The following is a 19,421-nucleotide window of genomic DNA, read 5'->3' as shown; positions in this document are numbered from 1 at the left end:
CTTTAGAGGAGGGGAGATCCACAAATGAGCTGGAATTTAAAAGTCCCCCTCAGTTGAAGGACATCTTGGTCCCTGAACAGATAGATGGATAAAGAAGATGTGGTACATACCATCTGCAAAAAGAGAGAGTTTGACATCTTCTTTGCCAATTTGAATACCTTTTATTTCTTTTTGTTGTCTGATTGCTGTTGCTAGGACTTCCAGTACTATGTTGAACAATAGTGGCGAGAGTGGGCATCCTTGTCGTGTTTCTGATCTTAAGGGAAAGGCTCTTAGCTTCTCACCTTCCCCATTGAGGATGATATTCGCTGTGGGTTTTTCATAGATGGATTTTATGAACTACAGGAATGTTCCCTCTATCCCTATACTCTGAAGAGTTTTAATCAGGAAAGGATGTTGTATTTTGTCAAATGCATTTTCTGCATCAATTGAGAGGACCATATGGTTCTTCTCCCTCCTCTTATTAATGTGTTCTATCATTGATTGATTTGCGGATGTTGAACCACCCTTGCATCCCGGGGATAAATCCCACTTGGTCATGATCCTTGGTGGATGATCCTTTTAATGTATTGTTGGAATTGCCCTTAGGCACGCCACACCATTGACCTTAAGCACAGGGACGATCCTGGTAGATGGCTGAGTGGGCTGTCCCCAATACTTGTGCATAGGGGTTATTCTCCTTACGTGCTCTTCATCCCCTTGATCTAGCCCCTTCCGAGAGCTAAGTTCTGCTTTATAAACAGATGCCTAAGATGTGAAGAGCCCTGCTGTCCTGGCCACAGAGCAAACATTAGGCGCCTGGCTCTGCAGTTACTACTGACTATGGGTGCAACAAAGAAGTGAGGGCAGCATAGATTTTAGCCTGGGGCATGGAATCTACTGAACTCAGCAATAAATGAATAAAGAGGGAGATTGAAAAGATGAGTCATGTTGTGGAACTGGTTGGCTTCTCCACTGGTAATTTCCCTAACAGACCCTATACTCAAGTAAAGCGTTCAGTGTTTTCCTAACTGGTGCGCCACTCTCCACCTGATGACCCAAGCAGGCTTTCAAGTACTTACCTTCTAATAGATGTTTTTTCTTCTTTATTTTTCAAAGCATTTGACTTTTATCTGGTCATATATTGAGAGCTGAATTTCATGACTCTTTTGATTAATATTGAACACCTGCAGTGTAAATAATAGTTCATATTTAAATTAGAGGGCTTGAATCACAAATGTGATGGTGTGGTTTACTTCAGAACAGTGGCTATTTTAGCCTTTTTCCATCTTTATATCAGAAGTTTTATTTTTCAATACAAAACAAAGACGGGAATGATCACAGGAGAAAGTGCGCCCTATGCCTCTTACCTGCATCGGAGGTCTGTGTTCTCTACAGTTGGAATCTTCCACTTTGGAAATTCATGGTAACTTTGCTCTTTTCCAATTAAACATATTATTCTTAGTTGTGTGTGTGTGTGTGTGTGTGTGTTTAATTGTGCTGCCTTAAATTGTTTACTTTCAGAATAGAATGAAGTCCTGGGTGAAAATGCTTTGTTGCCCAAGATTGAAACAAGATTAAATGTGTGCTGTTTGGCTTATGGACGATCACAGTCTGGGGGTGTGAATAACTCAGCCCCATGCATCTGGCACAAATGGAAGACAAAAAGAGAGAGATGGACCGAGAGCAAAGAGGGCTCCCAGAGACAGGAAGCTCTCCTCCAAAAGAAAGGTGACAATTCCCTTCGGACTATTCTAGTCACACAAAGGCCAAGTTATCTCAAAAGGATCCACTGTGTTTAATTTGACAACAAAGATCTGAGCTCTCAGCATCCTCTATTGATAGGAATCTTTCTCATACAACCGCACGGTTATAGGACACCACTGTAGGACAGCAAGCCCCATGCTGGAGCGTAGAGCCCCATCGCCCCCTCCTCTAGGAGGTGCCTGAGGAATTTGCCCATAGATCAGTGGGTTGGGCTAGAAAGACAAGATTCCAGTCAACATTTAGAGTATATGGTAATTTTAAGTATGAACTCCAGATGTGCATCTCATGTTTTCTTTTAGCTGATGCTAGTGATTTGGTATTCCTCTTTTAGCCTGAGAACAGGAAAGGATAGAAGCCACGCAGGTGTGCACCTGCCTCTGAGGGTGGAGAACTTTCTGTGCCTCCTATCTTTTTTTTTTTTTTAAGGTTTTTTATTTTTAAGTTATCTCTATACCTAACATGGGAATCGGACTCACACACCCGAGATCAAGAGTCACATGCCCTGCACACTGAGACAGCCAAGTGCCCCTCTATGCTTCCTATCTTAAGGAAAGATAATGTGTGAGTCAATGTGAGGTCTCATTTTGTTTGTTTGTTCATTTGTTTGTTTTTGTTTTGTTTTCCTGTTAATTCACATGATTACCATACATATGAGTCTAAAATCACAAAGTACAGGCATGTGCATGGTGCACACATTCTGCCCCATTTCTAGGTCTTGCAAGAAAGACTCTAGTAGGAAAAGCCCATTTCTCCTACCTGAACCCCATGCCTACTCCAAATGGGCATCAGATTTTCCATATTGATATTATCAAACATTGGCAGTCTCAGCAGCAACAACACTAAACAAATTGTCAGGGGAAGGAGGAAGTTGTTTTTCTTTTTCTTTCTTTTTTTTTTCTTTATTTTCCCTCTTTTAGCAGCTGGACTTAGAAAAGAAGACAGGCATGAAATTTGTGGGTAGATCTGTTTCAACAATGGCAAGAACTACCAATTGTGTAATCCAATTTCAACAGGGGATTTCTCTTTATCTTAATAACTAGTGAAATGGGTGGACCTCAAATTTCATTTCAGTTTGGAAACACGCCCAACATTTTGGAGATGTTTATTCCAAACTCAGCCAACGCTAGAAATGTCTCCAAGCTCTAAAATCTTTCCGGGAATTGCACCAAAGCAGATTTTTTGGTGAGATTTCTAATCCTTCCGGCTTCTGGAACAGCCTCCCCTCAAAATCCTTCGGTCATTCAGTGTCTAATCAAGACCAGAAGAAAGAGCATGGGCAATTCTGGAGAAGACAAATCATACACCCCTAAGAATTTATGTCCTCATTTCAGATCAAGTTTCAAGGAAGTCCTGACTATATCCAAATCATGCCTCCCCTTCTGACAACTTCGGGGAAGCTCTTCTACTGGTGTTTGTGTGCCTTAATCTCAGAGCGTTAGGAAAAGAATATGTCCCAACATGGCCAGGTTCTTCAAAAGGAGGACAGATGTGAATAGGTGGGGATTTTAATATGCAGGTGGCTATTTTTGCAAAGCATTTCTTCATCTTTTGCAGTCTCTTCGGACTCTGGAGATAAGCAATTCTATGGAGCCTTCTTCATTCCCCAGAGATGCTCCCTTTGTCGTGTGGAGAGGAATATTAAGAAGGAATGCTCAGGGTCAGTTGCTCCCCACAGTAGCCAAGTTCACGCTTCCTTGCTGTATCTGTGCTTGATTTTAAGGTGTTTTCCAGTCTTTGCTGACAATTGTGTCCAAAGACATAAGAATGTCAAAAGCGCAAAGCTGTACAAGGACAAATAAAGATAGGGTTGATGTAACTGAGAGCAGCCTGTTGCACAAGGCAGGGATGAGTCACTGGATGACAGACACAGTGCTGAAGGCCCAGCCTTGGTCCTGCAGCAGGTGGGGAGCACGGGGCCACGCAGTCCAAGAGATCAGCGGAAAGGCCAGCTCTGAGTGAACTGGAGCGGGTGGAGAGAGGGAGGGCAGTCCTGAGAGCCGCCAGTCAGCCCTGTGGCCTCCGGGGACCTCAGAGCTCAGGGCCTGCAGGGGAAATTCAAACCACTGGTGCTCCTGGGGGCTCAAGGCACCTTCGACTCTGGCCAGTCTCAAAGTGGGTGCACCTCTCCCCTCCCAGGAGCTGCCTGTGACCCCTGGGAAGTCAAAGGGACGTCCCAACGTAGATGAAGCTGGGTCCCCTCGGGAAAAGACACCCAAGGGGAAGAGGCGTCTTCGCTTCAACCGAAAACACTGCGTTGGTGGATCCAGGAAGCAGCTTAAAAACTTCCTAGTCAATTGGGACCTGCAAAAACCAACAAATGAAAAAGAGCAAGAACACAGACTTAGGACAATCCTCTGATTCATCCGTGTTTAAGAAGGGGCATCTATGAATTTCGAGAGTCTATACTTTTTATTTAAATGATATAAATGGATTTTGTTGTTTGTTTCTTTAGTCAGTCAATGGACATTTCTGGAGAGCCTCTTCTGACTGCTGGTCTTCCCTCTAGGGCAATAATGAGAAATACAGCTGGATAAAGTAGCTCCTCTGTTCTCCAGGACAAGTAAACCCATCACAGGACAGCGGCACGGGGAACCCTAACATCCTATGAGGGTCTCCAGGCAGGACCTGGCTGAGGCAGGAGTGGGAGGAGCAGGGGGTTGAAGGCCCACAGGCTACATCTAGAGACACACAGGATTTTCTCTGAATTTAAATCACTTGTGGGTTCTGTTTATTTCCCAACACATGCTATAGAGAAGATAGTAACACTTCACAGACCACCAGAGATGATAGATGGTAATAACTCACCTGATTTGCTTTAGGTCTCTCTTTTCTATTGTAGTAAAAATATATATAAAATGAATTTTAGCATTTTATTCACTTTTTAAATTTTATTATGTTATGTTAGTCACCATACAATACATCATTAGTTTTTGATGTAGTGATCCACGATCCATTGTTTTCGTATAACACCCAGTGCTCCATGCGGTACGTGCCCTCCTTAATACCCATCACCGGGCTAACCAATCCCGCCCCCAAAACCCTGTTTGTTTCTCAGAGTTCATAGTCTCTCATTGTTCATCTCTCCCTCCAATTTCCCTCTCTTCATTTTCCCTTCCTTCTCCTAATGGCCTCCATGGTATTCCTTATGTTCCACAAATAAGTAAAACCATATGATAATTGACTTTCTCTGCTTGACTTATTTCACTTAGCATAATCTCCTCCAGTCCCATCCATGTTGATGTAAAAGTTGGGTATTCATCCTTTCTGATGATTGAGTAATATTCCATTGTATATGGACCACATCTTCTTTATCCATTCATCTGTTGAAGGGCATCTCGGCTCTTTCCACAGTTTGGCTATCGCGGACATTGCTGCTATGAACATTGGGGTGCATATGGCCCTTCTTTTCACTACATCTGTGTCTTTGGGGTAAATACCCAAGAGTGCAATTGCTGGGTCATAGGGTAGCTCTATTTTTAACTGTTTGAGGAACCTCCACACTGTTTTCCAAAGTGGCTGTACCAACTTGCATTCCCACCAAGAGTGTAAGAGGGTTCCCCTTTCTCCACAACCTCTCCAACATTTGTTGTTTCTTTCCCTGTCCATTTTTGCCATTCTAACTGGTTTAAGGTGGTATCTTAATGTGGCTCTGATTTGAATTTCCCTGATGGCTAATGATGATGAACATTTTTTCATGTGTCTGTTAGCCATTTGTATGTCATCTTCAGAGAAGTGTCTTTTCATATCTTCTGCCTGTTTTTTGACTTATTTGTTTTTTTTATTCATTTTTAAGTGTGCCATGTGGTCGCATCAGGTGCCTTCCCACTACCCATCTCCTTCCGCAGAATTTAAACTCTGTCCCCACTGAGCACAGACTCCCCCACCCTAAGCCCCCAGTCCCACCCTTGTGCTTCTGTCTTTGTGAATCCCACTCAGCTGGGACCTCAGGTGGGTAGAATCCAGCAGGATTTGTCCTTTTCAGACTGGTCTCTTTCTCTGTCTAATGTCTTCAGGGCTCATTCATAGTATAGCATGGCTATGATTGCCTTTCCTGCTTCAGGCTCAGTAACTTTCCATCTCATGTATGGACCATATAGCTTTATCCATCTGTCTGTCCATAAGTGGACACTTGGGCTGCTTCCCACCTTTTGGCTGTTATGAATAATGCTGCTGGGAACACAAAATTACATCCACAGTAAAAGTTGGCACCTGCCTCCCCATCCAGGGCCCCCATTCCCCTCTGAGCGGGGCACCACCATCCTGATGTTACCCTTTATCACTCCTAAATATGTTATGGAAATTGTCAACTTGTGTGTGTGTTCATAACTATACATAATATTTCTATGTGTTTGAAAATTAGCACTAAATCCACACTGTGTAATCTTGCAAAAGATTCAATAAGCATATTCCTACTTTTATGATATGAGAGAGAATGAAAAGAAGATTAGGATTTTAGAAAAATCTAGTTGAGAGTCGAGGTATCATTTTTGCTAATTATGCCAATAATTATTTTAGTTTTTATTTTATCTCCTTTCAAGTACCTTAGTTGGTTCCAGAGACACATGCATTTAAAAGTACTTGTCGATAGAGGTTTTTAAAATGTATGTATATTTTTTGGAAGAGGGGGACTGGGGCTCCATACAAGTGACAGGCCCTTGAAGAAGGAAGGGTAGAGGGCAACAGGAGTGGGACGCCTTGCTTTAATTAGTGTCATCCTAGCTACAGTCATAGATCCAAGGCTTAGTTTTGTAGGGCTTTATTTCTCACATAGAAACCCTGTCTAGTGGCTGGACATCAGTGGGGTGGCTGTTCATGCAACCACTAGGGTCTGGCAAGCAGCATCTGCCCTCCCAGCAAATGCCCCTGTCATGGGCATCCCCCAGGCAGCAGGCAGAGCGAGCTAGGAGGATTGGGACTGGCCCTATAGGGACCTCGTGCTGCCTCTGGCCACATGTGGATGGTCAGCACCCAACCTCAGGTCACAGCTAACCCTGGGGACTGGGTGGGTAGGCGGTGGGGGGGAGTGGGCATGCCTGGAGGAGCGGGTGTTGGGGCAGCAAGGTAGTCTTGTCCACGCTCATTTCACTGGCCTTACATCCGACATGGGAGTCAAGCCAGCGTAAGTGGGACCTGAGAGGACTGTGTACAGTCCGGGGGCCTCGGGTCCTCTTGGGACTCCTGTGTCTCCACAATCTCTAAGCAGGTACAGATCTCTCCAGAGCGCCCTCCCTGCCCTACCTGTCCAGAACTCTCCCTGGCTTCCTCCTCCCTGCCGGACAGCCTAACTTCCATCTTGCCGAATTTCTCTTTTCCTTCTCTTCTCCTTCCTAGTTCTGGAAGGTCCCAAGGTAAGGTGTGCTGGTGTTGAGCCAGGGGGAGACCCTGTGGCCCTTTTCTTGCCAGCCGTGGGCCCAATTCCACGGGAAATGTCGCACAAACAGCGGGACCTCTCCCAGGATTGGCCACCCCGCTGGGGGGCGCTGGGCACCTGAGAGCCCCGCGGGCTCTTGTCTGGACTTCGCTCAGAGACCAAGCGTCTGCGTCCCATGTATAAACGCGGCGCCTGGGTCCACAGGCTCAGCCACAAAGTGACCCGCTCGGCACGGCTCCCGTGAAGAGCCCCTTCGGAGTCCGAACATTCTGCTCCCCAGGAGTCTGCTCTGCCACTCAGCCGTCTGGCGGCCAGCGTCAACCACAACAACACATGAACAAAAAGAGAAAAGTTTTCTGTTTCATGTTAAAAAGTATAAATCTTATATTATTGATTCAGAAAGGAAATGTGCTGCGCGAGAACTCAAAGTACAGCTGAGGCGAACCCCAGGGCCAGCTTATGGGATGGGATATGAGCACAGTTTTAGAATGAAAACAGATGCTGTTCTTCACGAAGGAGAAAAAAAAAAAAAAAAAGTTTGCCTTTTTGGTCTCAGCAGCAGGCTAACACCTGGGCCAAAGATTTCAACGTGAAAATGTGCAATTACATCTATTCTTGAGAACGGGGCAGAGCAAGGGAAGAGGTAACTCTGAGGGTGCAAAGGAGCAGGATGCCTGTGCAGCCAGCTCTGTCCGGAAAGGAGCAAAGAGCCTCCCCAGTCCCGGCTCAGCTGGTGTTTGGAAGACGGGTGGAGATGAGGCAGCCTTTGGATGGGCAGCTGTGACATCCCTCCATCTCTGCGCGGAGAGGTCCTGCAGGAACCCATGCACTTCCTGCCTCACCCCCTGCATACTGAAACCCTCCCATGCTTCTGTCAACTCAACCAGGCACCTTCTCTCCCCCCGTAAGTTTGAGAGTCCCTTCGCCTTCACTCATCTGTCACTGCCAACGTTAGCACCTAGAGCGTTCCACCAGCAACTTGCAAAGTGCTTACTCAGGTCTTTTATCCTCTCCACGTCAAAGTCGTTTGATACTGAGTGTAATTTTGCAAAGAAAAGCATCCCAGGGGAGAGCTTTAGGAGATTCCTCTGTTTTTAACCCTGCTTCCAGAAAAAATTAGATGCAAACACTTCCAGTTAGTTCATTTGCTTCTCAAGTGAAAGGATCGTGTTTGATATCTGAACCTGAATGTGGTGCAAGGCTTAGGAGACAGATTTGAGAAGCAAAGCTTGGCTCCCAGAGGCTTGGGCTGTATTGACCAGATGGTGACCAGATTTAAGCAATCGTAGTCTCCTGGTCAATGACTAAATTTCCTGTGCATATTTGCTGTCCATTAGCATACAGAGTTCGTACTAGAGCGGTGTCTTGACACATGGGAGTGAAGCTGGCAGTTTTTTGGAGGGTCCCGGTTTGGTCTGTGTAAGGCATGTCCGGCGTTTGCCTGCAAAGCCAGGCCTGGCCTTGGGTGGCTGTCTTTGTCCTGCTGGTGTGGGCATGACTGCTCTCCAGGAAATGAGCAAGGTGAGCAAAATTGGGAGAAATCAGGAACCCGTCTCAGTCTTCCTTCATGTTGAAGAGGGGATGGCTGAAGATCACAGGTCTCTTGACTGTGAGGAGAAAGACCGTCCAATCTCTCCCATCAGCCTTGTCAACCCCCCCGCAATCCCCACTGTTCAGAGTTGTACACTGTCACTATGGAAAGGAAAGACCACTAACCTCCTATATCATATTAACACACAACACCAATGAAACTGATGTGGCTTAGCACCCTGTGATCGACCCAGAGCCCAAGTCTGCATCCCAGACCCAGGGAAGGATTTCAAGGGAGCGGCAATCATCTCAGAAGCTCCCTAAAAGGCCATCCATTTGATGACATACTTCATTATAATGTAAAAAACAACCACAAAAATAATCATATAAAATGTCAGCAGTGGTTATTAAAACAGCATTTTACATTGAGCAAACCAGGTCCAGACTCTTCCAAATTATTTTGGAATTAAGACAGCCATCTTGTACATTGGTACTCTTCGATAAATCATCTAAGATATCTGAACATCTAAGTAATCTAAATAATGAGATTGATGCAAAGGGCTGAAATGGATCCCAGAAGAAACCAGTGGCTCTCTGGGAACAAGCCAACAGCCATGTGCACGTTAGCCGACCACGCACCCCACGGAATGGCCAGCTCGCCCCAAGGTGTCCCTTGCTGCTTCTCGTGGGGACCGAAGGTGAGGCTGCAGGTCAGGAGTCAAGCGCACACCCGGCTGGGTCCAGAATGAGAGCAGGACTTCCGGCTTCGCGGGGATGCCCAGCGCCGGTCCTACCCGTGAAAGACTGATGCCACTTCGGTTCAGTTGAATCGCATTTGTGCTGCGACCCATCTCCTTCTCCTCTAAAAATCAGGTCTCCAAAAGGAGCATACGGGACACGAGACACAAGGAAAAGGGCAGATGCACTGTGCCCGGCCGGAGAGGCCGTGTGGCCCTGGCAGCAGCGTCTGCTGAGACAAGACACGGGCCCCCAGGGTCTGGCCCTGCCACCTGGGTCTTGGAGCTCCTGCTGCAGATTCAGCCCTCAGCCCCCTTCCTCCCACGCCCACAGGGCTGTGAGCACTGCATTCCCCATACCAAAGGGCTCAGGCCCTGCTTATTGTAGCCACTCACCCCAGAATAGGGAAAGATGCATTTTGTAGCAAACAGAATAAAACAGACAAGATCCTGGGACTCTTAAGTTTTCGTTTCCTTCGCTCTTCACATCCCAAGTTGTGACAGATGCACGGCTTTACAATGGAAGTGTATCCGCCTTCGTCATTTTCTGTCCTGGTGGCTTTGCTGACACAGGGCTCCGTTAATCATCGTTCCCAGCTCCTCTCCCGCTGCCCCCCACGTGAGGACGCCTGAATAGTGCCAGGCTGCTGTGGTGGGTTCTTTCTGCTCCATCAAGAGTGAGAAGTGACAATATGACAATGAGCTTCCAAGGAGGCTTGGGGGCCGCTCAGGAGCTAACTAAAGATTAACAAGCCTGGCCTCACTCACCACTCCCCCTGCAAGGAAAGGGGCCCCTGGCTTTCAATGGGGGTTTTGTGGGTACAGCTCACAAAGGCACAAGCATAGAAAGGATCTGCCCCCCCCCCCCGGTGGGTCCAGCCGTAGGTGGGCATGGCCACAGTCGGCCGAGAGTGACCTTTGGGGAAGTGCTCGTTTGACCCAACTTCAGAAGTGACCACAATAAGCTAGCACAAAGGGGAATGTAAACGGGCAGAGAAACGCAGGGTAATAGACCCGCTCACACTGTGCTGAAGGGGACTCCAGGGACCAGCCAATCCATGCAAGAAGAATGGTACAAGCTGGAAGGGACGCCGCAAGATTAATCACCAGCGCGATGCAGATTTAGCGCGTTAGGTGAAAAGATAAATGTGGAAAAGCTGTGTCAAAACCCACGGTGTGGCCCACATGGCAATTCCGGGTCAGTAATAGAGCTCCGCTCTAATTATCCTGGGGAGATAATATTAACTTATAGTCCAGTGTGAGTGAGCGATTCCATAACTCATCACTCGATGGGCTGCGCGTCGCATTGTGTTATTGAAATATGATGGCTCCATTTTCACCCTGTCATAATGACAACTGATGGGCTTATTTTCTTTCTCCGTGCCTCTGGGGGATGATGAAATAGTAAGCAAACATTCCTTCTGGTGAAAGAGCAGCGCTTTATCACGCCAGCTTCGGCTTTGGACCCGCACACGCGGCGCGGCGTTTTCCTGGAGCTGAGGCTGCCGAGCCTTGTGCCAGGATGGCGGGGGCCTGGGCGGGGCCGGGGGGCAGCGGGGGCCTGGGGCAGGGATCTGGGGGGTGGGGGCAGCGGGCGCCTGGGGCAGCGAGCGCCTGCCTTGTCCCGCGCCCCAGAACCCTGTCCCCAAAGCGGCCCTGGCTTGCTCACTGCCCTGGATTCTTCAGCATCCAGGCCTCTTTAATTTACTGTCATTGCAGGGCAGAGCTTTAGGGAGGGAGGGGAGATTTATTAAAAACTTCACCATCCTGTTATTGCTGCATTTCCTGACCAGGCCTCGATGCTCCCCGTTCCTCTACCCCTACAGTATGCGCAGCAGATGCGTCCTCCCATGGAGGATCCTACCCTTTCCACCCTGCTCTCCATGCGGGTACTTTATCTTTGTTTTCTTCACACATTTGTGTCTGCATCCTAAGAAGCTATAGACAAATGCAGGGTTAAACTTTCCCCTAAACTTTAAGGTAAAGTCCCATAAAATTCCAAGTAAACACTGTTTCGGGGTTAATTGAAATGAGGAGAAGGAGTGTGTTTTGGGGATTTGAAAGCTACGTACTCTGTCCTGAAATACAGAAGGGGCAGGAAGGCCCTGGAGGAAGCCAGAGCCCCCTTCAGGTGGCAGGCAAATGGGAGGACAGCTAAGGCCCTGGCATGCCCCCCCCAACGCCCTCCAAGAGAAGCGCCCACAGATCAGGCCTCAGTGAAGGACCCCAAGCCTGCTGGCCAGGGTCTGGCAGGAGAGGGGCAGCCAGAATGGGAACCCAGCAGGACGAGGCCAGAGCCGGCCCCTCCGGAGCATGCCTGGCTGGGAGATTAATGGAGCTTTTGGTTCTCAAGGAGATGGTGGTAAATAAAGGCATTCAGAAGCCCTCCGCCCTCCCTCTGGGGAAGTTTATACACATTTCCACAGTTTGCTATTTTAATTGAGAACAGAAAGCCAGTGCTTTCTTTCCCCCTGGATTTCGGGGAAAAAAGGAAGTTTGTCTAAAACCATCCTCATTTGGTCCTTAACCTCGTGGTGATCAAGCATGGCCTCGGAGGGCAGAAGGTCTGCACTATTGTTGGTCAGGGAGATGTGAGACGCCTCCCGGAGGGATGCCTCTCTCACTTACATTGTTTGGTCTTAAAAGAGGTTCCAAGAAAGCGTTCTGAGTGAGAACAATGCAGTCCACAGAGATTGCAGCACCCGGAATGAGACACCGAATCACCTGGTTTCTGCCCTCTGGTCCCAGCCATGGGATCTGTGCAGAAGGAGCCTGACATTGTCCCTGTATTTAGTTCCCCACGAGGTAGAGAGTACACACCAGCTTATTAAAATCTGCTTAGATCCTTGAAGGCATCAATCAAATCTCAGGGTCACTGTAGTGAGAGTCTCTCTCCTCTCAATTATTCTGATCCTGGACTAGATAATCAGAAGCGCATCACTCATTCATAATCACCTAATGCAAGCTTTCTAATGGGGGAAACAAAGGGCTTTCCATCTGTTTCTTTTGGGGTTTTTGGTCAGTCACCTGAACACAGAGATAAACACACAGAGCAAAGCATCTGGGCCTTCAAGATAATGACTACTCAGAGATCTACACTTCATTGTGGGAAATGAACTAAAATACTGATAATGAAATGAACAACCAGTTCGGATCAGCGGAGTTCACATAGAGACCGAAGCTGCTGGCCTTTCTGGGAAGGAGCACGTGGACTGCGGGCAATGGGGCATTTATTATACGAATCTACAGCGCCCGCCCCCCCCCGGGGGGGCTGTGGGACTAGCATCATCCTGGACATCTGAGGATCAACAGGAAGGAGCCAGGAGGATGGACTTGGGCAAATCCCCTCAGATGAATTGCCAATCCCGAGCAGCACAGCCCGAAGTCATTCCCAAACTCTGTTGACGCAAATTTGTTTTCAGTTTCTTAAATATCATTGTAAAACATCCACTTTCTTTAGAGATGCCCCAGTAGGCTGGGAAGACAAAACAGCACTTAAAAAGACACTCAGTCTGTATTTACATGAAGAATCATGACAGCCTGGTGAAGCATTACTGTCTGTAAAGTATTATATATTTTAAGGGTCCTGGTAATTTATGTTTAAAATGTTCTTCCTACACATTTGCAGTATATAATGGAAGGTTCCTATGACATTTATAAAGGAACAGCTACGATCTGCTAGCTAAATGGTATGCAACTTTCTATAAATTATAGTCTGAAATTTGCTCTAATGTTCAAGTATTTCTGTGACAGATTTTTCTCCAAGAAAAAGTGGACAGAAATGTGCAAAGGTATAATCCATTATAACTGTGTTAAAGGCATGACTAGAACATTACTCTAGAGTACCCAAGGTAGCAAAAAGGAGGGTATTTATTTGGTAGTTTATCCTACTAAGACTAGACATTTTTATTTATATAGACTGTAGTTAAACTCTATAGGCATCTTAGTAGATAATATCAGGCAGTATCCTGCCAATTGCATTAAAGATAATAATGGTTAACTTAAATCACACCCCTGCCTCATACTGTTGCTTCCCTCTAAAGAGCCTTGGTTCTAGCTGGGGTCAAATCATCTGGAATAAAGGAATTTCTCAGCTTCCTTGCAACCAAAAGAGACCAGGTGGTTAAGTGTTGGTGTGTCGTGTAAGTGTCCTGTGGCAGTTTAGGGGGTGGGGAAATGCCCTTTAGATGAAGTGGTGTCTGCCCTTGGCATCTCCTTACCTCTCACCTCCAGCTTGCCTCCTGACATGTGACCTGACGACTAGAACACCTCTGGAAAATGTTGTGGGCCCACACCCAGGGGGTGCAAGATTATAGCGGCTGAATCCCCGACACCTGGTCTGGGTCACTGTCACCCGAACCTTGTTGTAAGACAAGGTGAAAACTTGCTGTGAAGAGTCAGAGCATAGAGGTTTGGGATGTGTAGACCATGAAGTCTTTGTGGAAACTCCTCAACTCTAGTGCTATTGTGTAAACGCAGCCATATACAGTTAATAAAGCAATGGGTGTAACTGCATTCCGATAAAACTTTATTCACAAAAAACAGGAAGGAGACTGGATTTGCCCCACAGGCCAGATTTTGCTTGCCCTATATGGTAAGACATTAAAATCTCTTGCAGACTAATTTCTTTGTCAAACAATAAATCTCTTCACTTGGCATGATGTCCCCAAGTTTCATTCATGTTGTCTCAAATGGCAGGGTATTCTCTTTTAAGGCTGAATAATATTCCCTTATTTTATAAAATTCCCTTATTTTATATATATTTAGAATCCATTGTTTATATATGTAAATGCACATTTATATATATAAATATATATAAAATCCACCTTTCCACAGATAGGCACTTAGGTTGCTTCCGTATCTTGGCTATTGTGAACTATGTTGCAATGAGCTTGGGAGCACAGAGATCTCATCAGGATACCGATTTCATTTCCTTTGGATATAGGCCCAGAAGTGGAATAAGACAAACACAGAAAGAGAAATGCTACACAGCCTCACTTGACATGGAATCTAAAAAAGTTGAATTCATGGAACCAGAATGTAGAATGATGGTGACCAGCAACAGGAGGTGGGGAAATTAGGGATAATTTGGTTACAAGGGGAAAAGCTTTAGTTATGCAAGTTGAATGACTTTTAGAGGTTGCATATAGAGCATGGTGAGTCTAGCTATAATACTGTATTGTGTGCATGAAATACACAAAGACAGTAGGTCTCAGCACGCAAAATAAGGTAACTATGAGAAGAGAGACATAGATGTCCATTAGCTTGATGGTAGTAGTCACTGCACAATGTATATGTATATTGAAAGATCACCTTGAACAGGTTAAATATGTACAATTTTTATTAAAAAACCCTGTCTTCTGGTTGAAACTGACATTATAGGGCTTTATTATGCACAGTCAAAGCTGGTCCCCACTGGCATACAAGCCCCATACAGCTGTCTCTGATCAGTTCCCTTCCCTTCTCCTCCCACTCTGCTTGGTCCTCTCCTCTCTTGCCCCACAGGTCCCTCCTCCAGTAGCTATCTTCTCAATCCACACCACTCCCTTCACCATACACCTTCCTTCTCTCACGATCTCTGTACCTAATCAGCAGCAACCTTGGATATCCCTGGATTGCACGAGTCCAAAAATCTGTGGAATAGAAAATGTATCCAACACGGAATGTCTCCCCAAACTCACCCATACCTGGCCTTTTCCCTTGAGGGCCATGTTTCCAAAATTTTGTATTGCTGTTTAGAAGATAAAAATTCAAAAGAAGACCAAAACAATGCCACCTGAGGAAAATGAGCACCAACATCTCTAAGCATGGTATGTGAACCTGGACCTGGACTAGGTTTCGTGAGACTATTACAGTGCCATCCTTGCTCCCACCATACCAAGCAGAACATTCGAAGTGTATAAAGTAAGGCACCCAGGACTGGTATCCGTCTTTAACAAAAATATTACTCACCTGTTCTGAGATGTTTTGATCCATCCATATAGTGCAGTCTCAAATGGATCACGTTTTCTCTGCTTTCTTCTGTCAAAGAAGTACATAGAAGTGGGACTGGTCATGATTAATTGGGTTTCAGTCCTCAGCTTCTGATCTATTGGCAACTTTTGCTTGAACAAGAAATAGAAGGATGTGCATACCTGAACATTTATGTTTGTTGATAATTGTAAAATTTTTCTTTCTTCTGTTTTCAATTCTTCCATAACCAAAAATTTGCCAAAGTTCTCTTCTATGAAAGTGCAAGGGAAAATCTCATGTTTCGGGGCAGGATTAGGAGTGGAGGGTGCCCCTGGAGACTCCATGACAACAGGAGCTGGCTTCCCTCCGTCATACCTGCTCTGTCCACAGCAGATACCCTGAGAGGTATCTGTCCAATGAATAAATGCATGGATTGATGAAATAATTCAACCAATTTGCTGACTTTATCATCCCTTTCACTACTTAGAAAGTAGTGAAAAAAATTCTGGATGAATTTGATTGATTAGGCTTCCCCTAGAGTTGATTTCGTGATGTCTAAGTGTCTTAATGATAAGCTGTTTCCAAATACAAATGTAGGAATCAGAATGTGAGCTCAAGCTGTAAGGATGCGAATGATTTAGACACAGAGAGGAGAGGCTCAGGGAGAAAATAAATGCCTTGAGCACTGTTGACTGCCGTCCTAGGTTCCCCGAGGCAGAGTCAGAGCAAGAGTTTGGGAGGTGATCCCAGAATGATCCATTTGGGAAGTGTGGAAGGGAGAAAATGGAGGATGTGTCAATCAATAGGCTGCCACAGGTGTAATGGGGCTCAGTTCTGCCCCGGGGGCCTGGGGAGCACAGTTCAAGAGCAGACCCCTTTGGAGAGAGCGAGGGCTTACCTTCCAACTCCCTCCCATCACTGGATGAGGGCTGGTCCTGGCTCCTGGCACGTTAATTCCCTGTGACCTGCAGACAGGGAAAGCCCTCAGGCCAACAGAGCCCATGGTAGGAACAGAGTCATTTACAAGACCAGTGGTTATGGGGGGTTAATGGGCAAGGCATCCATGTGCTCTGCTATTGTTATGGACAGAAATAAAAACCCATTTTTTGGAGGATTTGCTTCTTGAAAGAATATAGAGAAATGACTTTTATAATGTAAGGGTTTTTTTTTTTTTTTTTAATTTTTGCTTTTAAAAGAAGACACATGTAATCCTGGGGACAATCATTCTTTTTGTCTTTATGGATTACCTAAAACTCAGACTCCACAGGAGCAAAGGCACTTGACAGAAATGGAACAGTATGAAAAAATTCAACAACATCTAGAGGAAGTTTGTGAAATCCGAACTCTTTATATCACAGAAAGTATACAATATAAAAATTACTAGGTATGGAAAAATTAAGGGAAAAATGACCCATTATCAGAAGGAAAAAAAAATCAGTAGCCTACCCACAGAAGACAGAGATGTTGGAAACTATTATTTTCATGTTTAGGAATTCCCAGGGAAAAAAGGGGACAGAATGGGTAAGCAGAGAAATGTAAGCTATTCTGGCAAGGAAGAAAATGCTTTATGAGGACCTGGAAATCAATGTTAGGCAACCTAGACTTAATCATTCATTCATCTAATGACATTCACCCCAAGTGGATTCTGTGCAGAACACTGTTCTGGAGCGTGGGGCACAGGGCTCTTGGACAGTTCACATTCTGGTGGGAAGACGTAGAATATATAATTACATAAATATAAGGCATGATGTCAGGCAATAATTGCATGTGCTGTAGGAAAAATAAACAGGCTGTAGGGATGGAAGTTTTCAAGGGATGCTATTCCAGATAGCAATTTCCTGGAGGCAGAATAAGGCCTCACTGCCCCCCCACCCCCGCCCCGCCCCAAGGACCAGCAGGCCACTAGGGAAGACTGATGTCAGAATGGGGGCAGATAAAGCCACAGTCAGAGCTGGGAATAGCCAGCCTGGCCCCTGGATGACTGCGGAGGTGCTGGAGCTAGTTTTCAGGCGGTGGGACAGGGAGCTGCTCTCTTCTGCTGACATCTCGGCATGTACTCACTCCTACCTCTAAGGGAGAACACCTTCTCTTTGCCAAGGTAAAGCCAAGGCAACCAGCAGCTAAGACCTCTGTCCTGTGGACTTCTCTGGGACAAGTGTATAGATCACATACACAGACGAGAACCTGCAATCACACAGATACAAGGGGCTGCTAGGGTGAGCGTTCCTCTCCCCTCTCCCCGGTTGAGCCAGGAAAACCTTGGGATTAGTGAGCAGAGTTGAGTGATGGTTCTCTTCTCCCTCAGTTACAGTGAAAAGGGACAGAAAGACATGTGTGGAAATGTCTTATTGCCCCTGAGGACAAGAGTCTGACTCTCTTATCAAAGTACAGCTTCATTTGTTTACAAGGGTCAAGGTCATTAACTTTTGTATCAGTTTAAATTTTTTTTCACAAAACACAGATGTAGGTCTTCGAAAGGAAATTTATGCTTACAGTCAAAAAATGTGTTTAGTTTCAAACATTTTGGAGCAAAGTGGGCTAGACTAAGAAAGAAAGTCTTTCCCCACTCTCAGGAGACCTGGTCTTTCTTCCCCTTTCCCCCTTCATGCCACCTCTCCACTGGGGGTCCCCCACCAACACACAGGCTCAGGCAGGGTCTCTTATCGCTGTTGAAATTGTGCAAGAAGCAAGACCGGATCCTGGAGATGAGGATCGGTGGCTCCTGTGAAGCGTCAAAAGGGTGTGGGGTCTTAGACACCAAGAAGGGATCGGCGAAAGGGGAAAGGGGAAAGAGAGCTGAAGGGTGGGTGTGCACATGCCCGCACACATACACAAGCACACAGGCACACATGCTCACGCTCTCGCCAAGCAATGAGGATAGAAGAGTATAGAGAAGAGAACCATGGAACAGAGTTACCACTGGTAATCAGCTCTCCCTTTCTTTCCTCATCCACTTCCTTCACCAACTGTATCCATTTTAGGAACTATTACTTGGATTTGACAGCAAAGAGTGGTTGAAGTTTTCCTCAGAGTCAGAATAATCTGTCCAGGGGAAGGAAGGTGGGACTTTATTTGGAGGGGTAGCTTCTTCCTGGTCCCAACCAGTGCACCATCTTGCCGGTTCTGGGGAAGAGACGCTAAGGTAGGCCTTCCACACTTTTTTCCTTCACAGAGAAAAGCAGGAGACCCATCTGTGTGATAGAATATAGAGGTTCTGTATGAGTAACTCAGTAAAGCGGTATATGCCAAAATACATAGTCATAGATATCTCCAAAATCCACATATTAGCCCTTGAGTACATGTGTTATCTTGAGTAGATCTGTGACTTGGACATTTTAGTCCATGCCTTCTCCACGGCAGGGCCTGCAGCACATTCTAGGAAGCTCTGCCAAGGGTATCAGAGGTCCCCAACAAATGGGCCAATCTGGGTGAGTGTCCTGGGAAGCAGTGCTGCAAAAAAAGGAAAACAACCAGTTGTAGGAAAAGAGGTCCGTCTCACACAAAAAATCCATTATTTAGAAAATATTGTTTGTCTTGGCTTTGAAGAGGCCAACTTACTCAAAGAAGTATTAGTTGTGTTGGGTGGGCCAGAACATTTGAATTGACTCTTGGGGAAGTTTATTCTCAAAATCAGCCCAGAGGGACCCTATCCATGCAGAAGTTCTGTGTGTTCTAAATTTCTAACTGTTCGTTGGCACTATAAAAACCCTCCAGATGCCCTCTATAGAGTATAGAGCATTTGAGGATGATGGGCAAGTCTAGAGTCTGAAGGACAGATCAAACAGGAATTCCACCCGAGTGTACATTGGAGAGCTGAGTTAGTTTATTCCTGTCAGTCACTGACAATGCACCGGGGAATCCCTTTAACCTCTCCAGCCTGTGTTTCCAGCCATAAAATTAGGTCTCAGAGCTCCCTGAGTCCAGGTTTTTTGCTAACACCAACTTGATGGCTTTCTGTTCTCTCAAACCTCAAATGATCTGCAGTAATGCATGACCCGCTATAGCCTCTCAACACGAGAAGCCCACCCACATTGTGTTTTCTCTACTCTTCACCAAGGATTCCTGGAAGCAAGAAACTTCTTCAA

This window comes from Mirounga angustirostris, unplaced genomic scaffold (assembly GCF_029215605.1).
Source record: "Mirounga angustirostris isolate CCGP_5_RB_7025 unplaced genomic scaffold, mMirAng1.0.hap1 SCAF_7, whole genome shotgun sequence".
Lineage (NCBI taxonomy): Eukaryota > Metazoa > Chordata > Mammalia > Carnivora > Phocidae > Mirounga > Mirounga angustirostris.
This window is presented reverse-complemented; position numbering follows the sequence as displayed.